Raw genomic sequence first — 14,349 nt, 5'->3', positions numbered from 1 at the left:
CTTTTTCACAAAAAGTATATGTTTTTTTCTATGTAGGATTCTTGTAAACTGTTTATGTTATTATAATACTTATGAAATCAACGGCAAGTTTTCATTATCACTTAGCCAATTTCATGAAACGCAAGATCAGGTGCATCATCGAGAAAGTAGCTGGAAAATTGCTGTACATGAATTTCACATCGGCTTTATATCTTTTTATTTTTTTCCCCTTTTATCGAAGCGGTGCTGACAGAGATGACAAGATATACTAATCAATGCTTAAATTTAAGTACCGTCAATATATTATGGATTTTGAATCAATTCAAACAGTAGAGATAAGGACGCAAACAGCGGATTGCCATCCACACGTGGTGGGCTATCACTCGAGTGCTTAAGCGGCCGCGCACAGCATCCGAATTAATGGCCACCTTTAATGATGCGACACATCGCCTTTAATCTAAATGTCTATTCCCATCTTCGCGTTAGTCCACTTTTTATATAAAAAAAAAATGAAAAAAAATCAAATACCCGACACTTAAAAAGGTTATGCCATATATTTTGTTTAATTGATAAATTTCATGGACAAACTTAAAGCCCTTTGAATAAAAAGAAGGATTAATGATGGAGTGCTGACGTCAGCCCGAGGCTGTTAATGGCGGTTAAACGCTCCCGTAATAATATCATATTTCAGGACGATATTACTCAAGGTTTACCTTCAAATCCCTCATCGATTGCCCCCCTGCATGAATGCAAAAATTGTTTTTAAAGATTATGAAAAATACATAAAAACTGGGACAGGATAAATCCTGTTAGAAATGGAGAATTTAGAGGAAGTTTTCTCTATGTAGGGCCCGATCCACGTCAACTATGTGTAGGGCCACATAAAATTAATAAATTTATAATGCTATGTCGTAAAAAAATGATTTATTTCGTTCATAACGGATGCTATTGAATTACATCAGCCATAGATAAGAATTATTCTAACATATTTGTATTAAAGTGTGTACAAGATAAAAAGGGGGAGGGATTCATTCCATTCAAATAAATTTTGATTGAAATTCAATAGGTAACGTTCGCTTATAAAAATTCTTTCTGAATTCTGACGTTTTAAAATTCTTGGTTTTTATTTTCTGTCTTTTTTGTGCACTTTTCCTGTTTCTAAGTACGTGTAAACCATTACATTTGATATCCGCATGGAAAGAAACATTTCATTTTGTCGATGCAGCTGCAATGAATGTGCTACTTTAAACTTGTCTATGTATTATTGTCCATTTTCCCCAAAGATATCTCCAGTTACCCTGGAAATTTATGGTGCATTTAAGCATGCACCGTGGACCAATCATAAATTGATTTTAATCAATAACCATCTTATTAGGCTACTAATTAATTCCAATCAAGAGTGTGCATCGTAATTGCTTTGCTGCCTAGCGGAAATACATCGTTTCTGAATAGCGGATGGAAGACGCCAAATCAGCGATCTTGAATCTTAAATATTTCCCTTATTTCTTCTGTCAGATAACCCGAACTCATCGGAAGAAAAATGAACCTAACACGTTTAAAGAAAAAAAAAACCCACTGAGAAAAATAATTGAAAGACTTTATCACATTTTTCTATTTAAGGAAATTCGCCGTTATTTTAAATTGGAAGGAAATATTTGGATGTTATTAAATAAATTTAGAACTTCGGGTTTTTTGTTTTCATACTTGATCACAAATGAAAACTACAGAAAAGGGGAAATAGCTGTAAAGGTGTATAATTATGAATATAAAGTATCGGTTAAAATTACAGCAAGACTATATTTGTGGGTAAAACGTCTTGGTTAACTCCATCCACTGGTGTTAAAATGCATAAAGAATACATGTGTAACCTCTTATTATTTCTTATGCCTAAATACGCTCGTTTTCACCGAGTGATGACAAGTATTGTCAGAAGGTTTTTTGTGGAACATAAGAGAGGCATGCGCCGGTCATTGTTACAGCACAAAAGGCCGATGCAGCCCGAGTGAACATTGCAACTGCTGGCTGAAACCGAATCGCTTCACACGAGGGGTTTAAACTGTGATCAATTTGAATATCCGACTTTGTTATGTAAAGTAACAAATTTACACTAACAAAAAGATGCAACAATAATTCGTTTGAAAACATTGTTCATGTATAATTTACAAGTTATAATGACGTGCTTTGGGAACGAAAGGGCAGTCTCTCGATTTCCGAGAGGTTTTCCAGCTTAGTTAAGGGGGTTTATTAACGAGGCAGCATCCTCTTCCGCGGGCAGGTGGAAGGGGGGTGAAGGCAATATCCCTGTCCTAACAATGGGCACCCGAAGCCACCAACAATTCTTACACTGCTCAATGTCATCATACAAAGCGACTAGGAAATTTATTATAATGGGAAATGAAATGACATTTACGTAAAGCACAGTAATTTGGTGAAAATTGAGACCGGGGGCTGGGGTATACATTGTTTATTTGTATAAACAACTGTCAAGAGCGATCACGGCCATAGGAAAGTGGCAAGATCAGCGTTCGATTGCACATGGACCACTTCCTTATAGCACACTATTGAACACATGGTTCCTCGGCGCTTTCCGAATGTTACGAGTCCAGACTTCAAAAGCTGTTAATGTAATAGCATCCATTGCATCGGCCCTAAATAAATAACAAATATGAAAGCAGACAAAGTTTGGTTGCAATGTCCAATGAAATCAGGTGTACAAGTGGGTTTGCAGGCATTGAGAAAAACTTTTGACGATTCATACGGATAGCAGGGAAGCACACCTTAACAATATCAGCTCCGAACCCACAAAACCCTCAGGACTGGGGGGTCCAACTGATGCCTCCACGTGATAAAATCGTTGGGGGAAAACGGGGAAAAGGAGGAAATTTGTTTGTAATTTAATGATCCGCTCATTATCTATGTGGTTAAAGGTGATCTAATAGAGATGTCCAATTATGGTCATGACAATCACAGTTTTCTATCTGCCAACATGTGTAGTAATTTGTGAACACGGCATTAAATTGGCGATATCTTCAATCGTCTAGCAGCTCTCGGCACTGAAATCGGGCCTAATTAGGTCCGTATTGATGTGTATCACGAATGTTAGCGCGAGATGGGGGCTCGTACAATATGTAAGCTCTCAAATGACGACCCGAGTGTTGTTTATTAATAAATCCCGTCTCATTTGAGCTTGTGGAAAAAATCTACTGGGAAATTTTGGGATTGCTTGGATATTGGGAGAGTCTCTAGTAGTTTTCAGAGATTACGAGAGAGAGAGAGAGAGAGAGAGAGAGAGAGAGAGAGAGAGAGAGAGAGAGATACAGGTGTTGAAGACACAACCAACGATAGTAATCGGAGAAATTTTTTATCTTGAACATCTTTCCATCTCTAAAAGTTGTTTTTCTTCGAGTTAAATGCTAACACCTTCATCACCTGCGGGAAAGATTTAAATTTTTCACTCTAAACTTGTCGAAATTTGCATCAGAATTACTTCACCTATTAGGTAACTCTATAATCGATTCACTTGATCTCATCTCTAACCAACTCGCCGGAGACTTGAATTAAGTACTTCTCCGTAGCTGACAAATAACGCAGAAGGGACTACTTTTTATGCAGCATAAAACAGCAATTACCAAAAATAAATTTTTAATTATGATTTTTGCGACACAGCCATTTTAAAGCTTTGTACCCAAAACGAAAAAAATAATGTTTAAGATATCCCCTTAAATGTGTTGAGCAATAAACCACCAGTAAAATTTCTATGAAGCCTTTTCAACGATATTTAATGAAATCAATTAGGACCATAATGCAGTATAATTTATATTCCGAGCGACAGTCAATCTCGCTGGCCCCTTGTCGTGATCAGCAGGTACCCTATCTCAAGGTCCCGGGGATCACAAAATATACATTACGCTTCATATATGAAAGATCAAAGCCTCAGACGAAAGACCGACTCATCCAGCCAAGACTAGCAGGTCGCCTTTTATGTTCTAAGCACTATATATTTTATCTCCATTGGCTAAAACAGGGATCGACCAAAAGAAAAAAAAAAAAGTGAAAAAAAGCCCGTATTGTGATGAGATTTGGGGTACCAGCCAGATATCCAGAGACTTGATACCTTATGTTGTTTCCTGATTTTTGTCATTAAGTAATTGCAAAACAAATCGATTACGGCACTTGAGTGTTTGATGTTTTTTATTCTCTCATTACGGTAATTAATTTTTCATTTCCATGTGGGTTTGATTAGGCGAGGCGCTCATACATGGGACGTTAATTGACAAATAATGCATTTAGGCTCTTCAGAACTGATTATTATCTATTTCTTTGTCCTTTTTTTTTTAAATTTTCAATTTTTTTTCTTTATTTAAAGAGAAAATTCTATCTAAATAACTTTAATACTTGATGAGTATCTTTTTATGTAAATGATAACACGCGCTGGCGATGAAAAGTCAACACACAAAATCATATTCTGTTTCTCCTTCATGTTGATGTGCTGGTTTTTATTGTTGTTTTCTTATTGGTGTTTGCTGAGGATAGCATATGATATAAAACCACCTATAGATTCTAACCTGCAGAAATGATTTTTCTACGAATACATTTTGCAAAAACGGTTGTCGGGGTTTTAACACAAAACTGAGATTTTGAGGATATGCATCTATAATTTACATACTCTTCAAAAACCAAATATTACTGGCCTCAAAGAAATAGGAACTAATAAAAAGCATAAAAAATGGATTTTTGGAAAAATGGAAAAATGGAAGTCATGATGAATGAACAGAAACTTGATAAAAATATTTGCATCATTCAAAGAACATCATTTTGGTTTTAACCAAAACTGGTATTTACTGTCCATAGAGGATAAAGGCGTCTACTTACTCTTCAGTTGGTCTTTAAAGGTAGTTCACAAATCCATAATCAGAAATTCCCTGTAACAAAAAATAAACACAAAAATAGAAAAACTACACTTGTGTTTGCTCTTGAAAATTCCATGCAAAATAGTGTTATTCTATGGATTAAACATGTCTTTATATCTTTCAATATCATCATCAAAAATCATTTTTATTCAATTTCTGTTCACCCATTGTTGTAGAACAACAACCAAAGCATCTATTATAATTCAGTGGAGGCAATAAAATATCACTATGTAGGCTTTCTTTCTAGAATAGCTGAAAGAGACTCAATAGTGTTATTGATATGGTGGTGTTGTGTCGAACAACAACAGGCGCTTTTCACAACACCTAACCCCAGATGTTTAACTATTATTCAATCTAGTATAGATTTTGCCAATCTGAATCCAAATCTCACACTACTATCATATTGTTGCTTCTGTTCGCAAATTAATTTACAAGCGATAAAATTGGGCGCCAACTAAATATCATTGTTAAAATTCATAACATAAATTGATAAATACGATATTTGGTTTATTTTTTATCTCTTGACATCTTGATTGAAAGCATTTTGATTCAAATTCGATACCCGATCAGAGATTAGAGAGACCATGTCTTTTAACAGCTAGAAATTTTTGGTTATGTATTCTTTTCGAGAAGAGGTGGGGAAAAAAATCACATTGGAACCTTAAATCAAATCAATACTAGTGCCAGTCACGTGGTTATATTGTATCGTTTTTTGGCAAAAGAACACGTTTATCAAAAATGTTCGTTGCCAAATGAAGCAGTTATGCTATCAAATGATGCATGCACAAGAACGCGGGCCCTTGGCATCTTGTATCTTTTTAACTAAGAGAAGAGCTCGCCGTGGTAATTTTATCAGAGCCTCTATCACAATTAATCTCAGCCATAATCAAGTTTATGTTACACTTCATTGCCTTTGTTTTTTACCCGCAAGAAAAAAAAATATAATTTTGACACAAGCTGTGCAAATACCGCCATTTCTAATAAAGTTTCATTAGACATGACTCGACTGATCATACGTAAATCTTGGGTGCCATATTTTGCATCCCTTTGAATTTGTATCAAACCCAATTAGATTTGTATAAAAAGATTTCCCTCCGTCTTTCATTATACAGAAAAAATTGTGTCCCTTTTCGAATCAAGGCTACAGACAAATCTAGTGTCTATCGTAGGAAAAACCAATGTAAGATTTTCATATATTAAAGAAAAAAAACCTACGAAGGTCGTGAAATCGAGACTCAGAAATATTACTAATGCTATTAGTGCGGTATTCATTTTTAAATTTTTTTTTCGGGGAATAAGACATTTGAACTTTAGACATAAAAAGAGAACAAGAAATTGGGTTCAGTCACGGTATGGAGACAGTGCTTTGAGTCTGTAAATTACCGGAGATTGTTATCTTGGATTAAGTTATGTCATTGAGGCTACCATGCTGCTGGGATCGAGGCGAAATTATCCGGGACATTTCAATGGCGTGTTTAATCCCTCAAATACATAAGCATTAGCACAATTATGAAAAAGATTAGCATGCATTATGCACGGGTACGTGCATCATTAACACCCATACGGCCAGACACCCAATAAATGTCGCCCTGCTTTCATTAAAATGCCAAATAGCACAAAATATTTGTCAAAAATTGAATGAAGAAGATCATATACGATTAAACTCACTGAAAGGTGGTTCTAAGCCGTAAATTTGGTCCACAATCACCATAATGGGAGTGAGACAAAGGTATAGATGGATAACAAGCTAGATTTTCATAGTTTGACATCACTTAACTGCACGCATTGCATAATTTTTGCATGAGTTTCTGACAAAAAACTTTAAGGTCACAAAAACACAAGGTCTATGCATGGTTTAATATTGACATGACAATTTTTTTGTAAATCCCTTTTTTTTATCTTACAGTATAAAAAAGCAATCAGTTTGCTTGACAAAATCCAATTGAATATATTGAAATTAACAAACAGCTTGACAAGAGAGAAATGCACAGTCCTTTGCTATACATCCTGACCTTTCATGAATTTGCAGTCTTATTTGAAAATAATTCTGAATTCAAGTCTGAATTTTGTAGAAAGAGAGCAAAAGAAGCCTTACACCGAGGACATTTAAAACTGTCCAAAACTTTGGAGAATTTTAAGAAAAAAAAATCAACAGAACATTTCCAAATTACTGCACAGCACATAGATTTCTTCATTTTTGAAGTGTGACTTAATTAGGAACAAATTCTTTCTCATAAGAGCGGCTAATCTTTGTTTGAGATCGGGGTATAATTGTTTCTGAGGGGTGACCCTCTGTGACTTTGATTTTCTTGAGATACATGACTTGACTGGCATTGGCGATAAAATCGCTATTAAATCGTAGGCAATCGAGTTTTTCTGACACTGTGGTATCGCTCAGGAATCTTTACCAGTAAAGTAATCCTTCCAAGATGACAATCGGAGGAGAGGGGACCTTGAATGAATGCCAAACGCGATATACCCGGGTAGAAAATGGACCAACTACTGCAGGTACGGGAAAGACAACAGGAACTCGGGCGCCAGAGGAATGAAATCTACCCCAGAGATCTGCAGGCGTCGAGATGACCACTATTTGACTAATCAGTACCAACCTCAACAAATACCAAAAAAACCCGAAAAAGTATCTGCAAGATCGGAACTGCAAAAAAATGTTTGTCAACAAATGTGCGATACATTAGAAAAAAAATCACTTCAAAGGGTTTGGAAACTGGTAACATCTTAAGCTATTTATCAGAAGATACATTACTGACTTTTTATTTTTATTTTTATAGGTAGAAAGCAAGACTGAAAGCTTAATTTTTCAAGATTTTGTGAGCCACAAATCTTGTCTAAATTTTTTTTGATGGGGATGATTATACCATCTAGTATCGCAGAATTACAGAATTACATATGTAATTTTAAATCTCTCGACCGTAAAAGGAATGTTTAATGGGTAAGAAAATTGCGTACCTCTGCAAAAACAAAGCAATAAAGATAATTTAAAATGTCTTTGTTCAGTCAAGCAATTACATTAGGAATTTTACATTGACATGAAAACTACCCCCTTTCAGACCGCAAATGAATGTTTATTACATACCCTGTCTTGTTTCAGCAGGGGTTTGAGGGATAACTTGTTAATTTCTAAAAACAAGGGAAACTAGAGAGCAGGATATGTATATTACATAAATAGACAAGTTTCTGTCCCGAAAAGTTACATTGTTAAATTCATTTTTTGCTTCTTTAAGCAAGGAAAATCTCATATAAGAGTATAAACGTTGTATCAGCCCAAGGCTCTTTTTAATGAAATCTGGTCATTTTGAAGGTAGTCGAACCAGGATTTGTCAATTCGGATGTTTTTCTACAAAATATTTGGATAATACTCAATTTATTCCTAGCTTTTCTTATTTTAAATGAGTCTTCTGGGCATCGGTGGAGACAGCTTAGGACATCAACGAACCCACAGGTCTTAAATATAACCCACTCCTTTTGGGCAAATTCATTTAAAAGACTGAAGAATAAAAAAAAAACACAACGGATTATATTATACTTCCAGCTAGAGATGGACGACAAAGCCGATCAAATGATAACGGACCTTCTTACACACGGCGCGTTCGGATTACAGAGAAAAAATTGGGGACAATTTAACACCCATCCCGCTGTGATGATTGGATACCTAATCCCAATGTGACTACCATCCCAAGCTAAAGGCGGTCACCTGTGGAACCAATGTACTGTCCAGGAGGATTCTTGTGCCCACAGAGAGAGAGAGAGAGAGAGAGAGAGAGAGAGAGAGAGAGAGAGAGAGAGAGAGTAATCCAAAAGTCATGTTCATAAATATATAATAATTTGAATTTCTTCTTTCTCTCTAATCAAGTAACAGGATTTTCCATTTCAAATTCAATATTTTTAACCATCGTATTACAGCTTACAGAGCAAGTATCACAATTATAGTTTTTGGTCGCGAACTTAGCAATCAGCATCAATTAAACAAAGCTTTCTTAGACGTCCCAGAAGACGTCAAAACTTCTACAGACGTGGATACGATGATGAATGTCAAAGTTGTTCATCTGGTATTAATTTATTGTTACAGACGCAAGGGTATATATTCTTCCCTTGATCATGGGACGATACATACCCGAATAAACAATTATCCGCGCTAGATGATTTGTTCTCTCTCCAGAAAGTAATTTATATTCATGAGATGCAGAGATGATGGATGAAGGGGTTTCTAAGTTGGTTAAAAATGGCATACCAGATAATCAGGTACCCCGGTGTACGTAGGACCGTGAGAATCTGACTGAAACAACGAGCACTGAACGGGAACCGTTGGTTGATATTGGAGCGCGCGATCCTATCTCGACAAGGTGTTCCAATCATTAATTTTTTCCTCATCACGTTTTCAGCCAAGTCATAAGTAATGCATATCTAAAGTTTCAGTCCCGGAAACTGCACTGCAGTCACATGGAACCAATGTCTATGTCGTTGGGTTTTTTTTTAATTTGAAAAAAAAATTAAGAAGAGAGAGAGAGAGAGACAGACAGACAGACAGAGAGAGAGAGAGAAAGAGAGAGAGAGACAGACAGACAGACAGAGAGAGAGAGAGAGAGAGACCTTGAGAAAGAATTGTTATGTAACAACGAATTAAATTTAATAGCATGTTAGGTCTTTTATAAAACATATTATATTACATTTGTGCCCCTTCGTTGGCGCGGGTCAAAGACAGACGTCATTGTACATGTATGTCGGTAGCAAAAAAGAACCAAAACCACAGCTCATTTTGGGTGTAAAGTCTCCTTGATGGGCAAAAAACTCACAACATTGACGATACAGGTTGAAAATTGTAGACTGTAAATATTACAAAAAAGTACAATGATAAATATAGAAAATTGAGATAAGAATTAAGTTTATACGTTTTGCGTTAAAAAAATAACTTTCAATGGCTCTGATTATCTATATGTTCTTTTTCTTCCAATCTTAAATCATTGTTACAATAATTTCCATGTAAAATAAAGGTTTTCTCTAATCTCCAGGTAACCATATTTATCCCTTTCCAGAACCAGGTAAAGTACATGTAAATTAAAAGCTCGTAAGGAAATGTGTAAAACCAACCTACTATAGTATGTTGTTTATTTCTTTTCAGTGAAAATATTTCATTCATGGATTTGTATACAATAGATACATTGAAGAGATTTTGAATAGGGTATTCAATGCATAGCAAAGGCACCGGGTCAGTAATGTTTAAAAGTCATCTCTTCATTTTAATGTGTATAACGAGCCCGATTAGATCATTATAATCAAATCCCGTACAATGGTATTGTAACGACATACAAAAGCTTCCTATGTATCCTTTACCCACACAGTGTACTTTCCTCAGTAAATTATATAGCGGGCTTTCAGAGAGGATTTGTCGGGCGTTTATCGAGCAGTTAAGCTAAATGAATCAAAATACCTTTTTTCCTCTTATCAACAGACATTTTAAAGTGACTGTTCCACAGCCATGGATATGAAAAGTAGACTTTTTTTGCGAGGTTCAAAAACTAGAAAGAACATATTTTAGATCTTTAAAAAAGGTTGTAAATATTTATTATTCCCCGGAATTCAGCGATGCAACACAGAGCTGTACTGTATTGACAATGATATGCAAAATTTCTGCATTCCTTTTTTTTTTTTAAACCTGCGAAGAGATCTGACAAATTTTTCTCTCATTAGTTGATGACTATCATGGTGCATGGAGCATGAGTGGAGCACTTTTTCGGCTTCAATTAAAGACATCGAGATTGTTTTGAAAGTATTACGAAAGGTCTTATCAACGGATATCGCTTTTAAAAAAACCCAGAAACAAATAAGTTTGAAAGTGCTGTTGCTGCGTTGTATCGCGTGACAACTGGCTTGGATGTCGTATCGGATATCGACAATTTGCAAACTTTAAGTAAGAAGAAATATTTCCGTGTAATACACGCCGATTTTGCGAAGGTTAAAACCAGAAATATTTATGTCTTATTTTCATATTTCCTTCCATCCAAAAGATCACTTGCATTTCTTTTTCCTTTTTTTCTTTTCGCTTAATTTCTAACCATAAAACTGATATCATTGGTTGAACATCGCAAATGTAGCCCTGCATTTCATCCTGATATCGCAGAAATCTGTACAAGCAGAACAATTACTTTTGTTGTGTGGACGCAATTATCCAATCCCCGAACCCAATCGAAATTATTATTTATGGTTTCGCATAATTTGAATCTTTCACACATGATTTAAACAAGACACAAGATTGTGACATGATTTGATTTTTTGCATCAGACGGGAATTGAAGATTTGGACAATAGCAAATTAAAAATTTTAGGCTTCACCAGATATCTATTGAGTTTTCAGGGCGGAAGTGGGGTAAAGAATACGGTTTCCAGTCATAAAACATCGGAGAATGTCGCGATTATATTGATATATTCTTCTGCATTTGTTAAATTGAAATATGATATTTTTATGATAGTGGCAAACGTGAGGAAAGCAGAACTTGACAGATATATACAAACCTACCATAAAACAAGATGGTTGATGCAACAGTTAATGTAAGAATAGGACGAATAAATGATAAAAAAATAAATTCCAGCAATGATAATGTCTTTTTGTAAATAAAGACGTGAAAAGTAGCACTGTGTGTACACAAAGAGTTCTTACTTTGGTAAATCAAATTAACTATTATATACAGTTGTTTTGTTCTTACTTTAGCTACAACAAAATTAGTGAAAAGGTGTTCATTCCATTGTCACTATATCATATGGTCATATTATTTGAAACATACGCATAATCTTTTATTAAAGGTTTGTACCATCAGGATTAATCTGTTCTATAAGACACCTATCCAGACAACGGCAAAAAGGAAAGGGCAAGAATTTCACCTTAACGTTTCTTACTTATAAAACTTTATACTTTTTTATATTTTTTAAAACAATGTACATGTATCTCAATTTCTTCTTCTGTGCACCTGAAAAATTGCTGCTTTGATACTACTTATGAAATATCCCAATTTCTACTTCTGTGCACTTGAAAAGTTGCTGCGAAGAAACCCAGATTTCTTTATATTGTCCTTTCTGATATATTTCATTTTGTCAAATAAAATATACAACATAAGTGGTCATGTTGTATATTTTATTTGACAAAATGAAATATATCAGAAAGGACAATATCCTTAAAAAGTTTGAACAGAAAACGACCGTTAACGCTTAGCTGGCTCGTTAGTTTCGTACGACTGCAATGATGTCTGATAAATAATAATAAAAGAGGATATGTACCTTATTAACGTTTAAAGAAAAAAAACCAGAATTGAAACTTTAAATGAAAGACTCAATGTAGTTATCACTCAGCGAATTCGTAATCCTATTGTCGTGCGATAATGGCGGGGACAATGCCGCCATTGACAGGCCGGGATTCTTTTTTTAATTGTTGCCAATGATGCGACTGAAGCGAAGATCCACTAGGAATACATCGCATGAATAAAAAATTAACAAATGCAGTTGTTCGTAATTTGTTCTCTCCCCTGATACGAGTTTATGGTACAGGTGTATTGTTATCATCAACCCAAAGCAATGGCGATAAAAGGTAAAGTTTAAAGTTAAACCATCGACGTTCGGTGCTCGCGACACAATGCTCCACTTAGTCTTTTGTGCTCTGTAATAGCGAATCCAGGTCCTCTGAGACGTGGTTCAAATATTTATTATGATTCCCGATGTCGTTTGCTCATCCAGAAGCTAAGGAGAACGGCTTCTAATGATCGGTAATATTTTGGTGTCCGATAAGGCAAAATTGATCAACATTTTTTCAAACACCGTTTAATATTTTTTTCCTCCCCTCTCATAAATGTTCTGCTGTTATGGCTAGGAATTACATAAAACTCCTTCAAAAGTCACGATCGATTTTTTGTTTCAAGAGGTGTTTTTACGGGTAATTAAGAAATTAAAATGCGGTGAAGAGACATAAAATTTGCATATCAAATTTTAACAGCCCTTTCATTTATGACATTTAAAATTTAAATAAAGTTTTGTAAATTAAATACAAATGCGTCCTGTAGTTTTATTGCTTTGATAACAATTTTCCATACATAAAATATAAGAGCTTTTAAAAGGCCTAAATAAAATGAAATAAAGTTAATGAATTCTACCGAATTATACTTCTATATAAAACATCTAAATTCCTTAAAATTTGTAAGTGCGTATTTGCTATATTTAATACATGTAAATATGCCTGTATCTACGGTAGATGTCGAACAAAAAGTGCCACTAGTCTGTCAAAATGTAACTGTCAAGCGATTCCTATCTATGTTCTTAGAACCGACTAAATCGGAATTCTTTCGTTTTTATCGTTTTGGATTCTACATTTTATCTTTCCACTCGCGTGAGAGACAATGCCGTTAGATAATTATCACAATCTTGTCACACGGTAAATCCATTTTGACTCGTGTTTATTTATTTTTCCGACAAAGATGGGCCGATATCTCAACATCTTTACACATGTTTGTTATGTAATAAAATAACCGTAAATGGAATTAAAACGTTTTTGGGACGTCCCCTTGGAGGGGCAATATTAACAGAGAAAATCATTCAACATTTCAAAGGGAACGCAATCAGAGACGAAAAAATTATGTAAGATGTATATATTTTTTTAATTTTTAAATTATATACCACTGCATATTACTCTAAATTAAAGTACGTCATTGAGAATGGCTTGACATCATGGAATCTGAAATTACACCGTTGTGGAGTATATAAAACTCCGCTCAATACCTTCAACTCACTATGCAATTATCTCAATCTCTTTTAACACTTAAAGATATATAGAAAATCAAGCATTTCATGGGCATTACAAAGCCACACAATAGAAGCATTGGAAGGCAGTAAAGAAAGAAATATAGTGTCCCAGAGAGAAATATAATTGTGGAATCATAATAATTATATATGGTCGTGTTAAATGCCTGTCAAATTTCTCCTCCCTCTGTTTTTGTTCAGTATTCAAGATGTGAAAAAACTTGTTTTCCGAGCCATTAAACATCCATTCCCAAATATATTAGGATTGAGGGCCTAAATTGAGGCATGCCAAATTTTGTCATATTTTCATTAAGAACTGTTTCCCCCCCTTACTAATAAAGTTGTACAGGGGTACGGCCTGGGTGGCCAAACACCCTGTATCGTGTTTCTATGACAAACTGTCAAATTTAATTGATATTTCTAATGAGACTGGAGAATTCAACGATACCCCGGGTTTTGTTTAAAATATTTTTTCTGCACTATTACTAAATGAATTTTTAAGCCCCCGTTATTATATTAAATTCTTGGGCTAATTAATTTCTAAAAGTACCTCTGTCATTGGAATGAGCAAAATAAAAAAAAAGCCTCTTTTCACTTACATGTTATGAATTTTTTTAACATAAATTCGGACTCAATATGAAATGACATCTAATATCGTTATCAAG

At 34.8% G+C, this 14,349-nt stretch overlaps 1 long non-coding RNA gene across 2 annotated transcripts in view; it reads right to left on the bottom strand.

Moving 5' to 3' along the window:
• LOC105348063 (uncharacterized) overlaps positions 1 to 14,349 on the bottom strand; it is a 30,065-nt gene that overhangs the window by 183 nt on the left and 15,533 nt on the right. For both annotated transcript variants that reach the window (XR_010708302.1, XR_010708301.1), the window contains exons 3-4: positions 4,852 to 4,901; positions 1 to 2,627 (exon numbers count right to left, since the gene is read on the bottom strand). The exon at positions 1 to 2,627 is cut by the window's left edge and continues 183 nt beyond it. This is a non-coding gene — a long non-coding RNA (uncharacterized lncRNA). The remainder of the gene's footprint in view (positions 2,628 to 4,851; positions 4,902 to 14,349) is intronic.

Source organism: Magallana gigas, chromosome 8 (genome assembly GCF_963853765.1).
Source record: "Magallana gigas chromosome 8, xbMagGiga1.1, whole genome shotgun sequence".
Classification (NCBI taxonomy): domain Eukaryota; kingdom Metazoa; phylum Mollusca; class Bivalvia; order Ostreida; family Ostreidae; genus Magallana; species Magallana gigas.
The sequence above is the reverse complement of the archived record's forward strand: the minus strand, read 5'-3'. Positions and strand labels throughout refer to the sequence as shown.